Raw genomic sequence first — 347 nt, forward strand, 5'->3', positions numbered from 1 at the left:
GGCATATTATTTTTTAATGATCTGTGGGTAATTAGATTGCAAAAATCATCAACTTACATTTAAAAATTTATTTGCTTGAAAAATCATTCACTCTTCAAAGAATTTGAAGAATTCATTGCAAAACAGGTGAAAATGTGATGAAAACTGTTATAAATTTATCAAGTAAGGATTTTTTTAAATGACGAAGCAACAGAAACCACAATCAAAGTGAGGCTAGACAAAAGAGTTTTTTTTTTTTTTAACAAAGCCTTTTCCTCACTAATCTACCTGAAAATGTTTCTTATTGCATTTTGTTTAATTCAAGACAAAATCATAGAAGCTGATGATAAGAATTCCCAAATCCTGAG

The sequence above is a fragment of the Penaeus monodon genome, chromosome 33, assembly GCF_015228065.2.
Source record: "Penaeus monodon isolate SGIC_2016 chromosome 33, NSTDA_Pmon_1, whole genome shotgun sequence".
Taxonomy (NCBI): Eukaryota; Metazoa; Arthropoda; class Malacostraca; order Decapoda; family Penaeidae; genus Penaeus; species Penaeus monodon.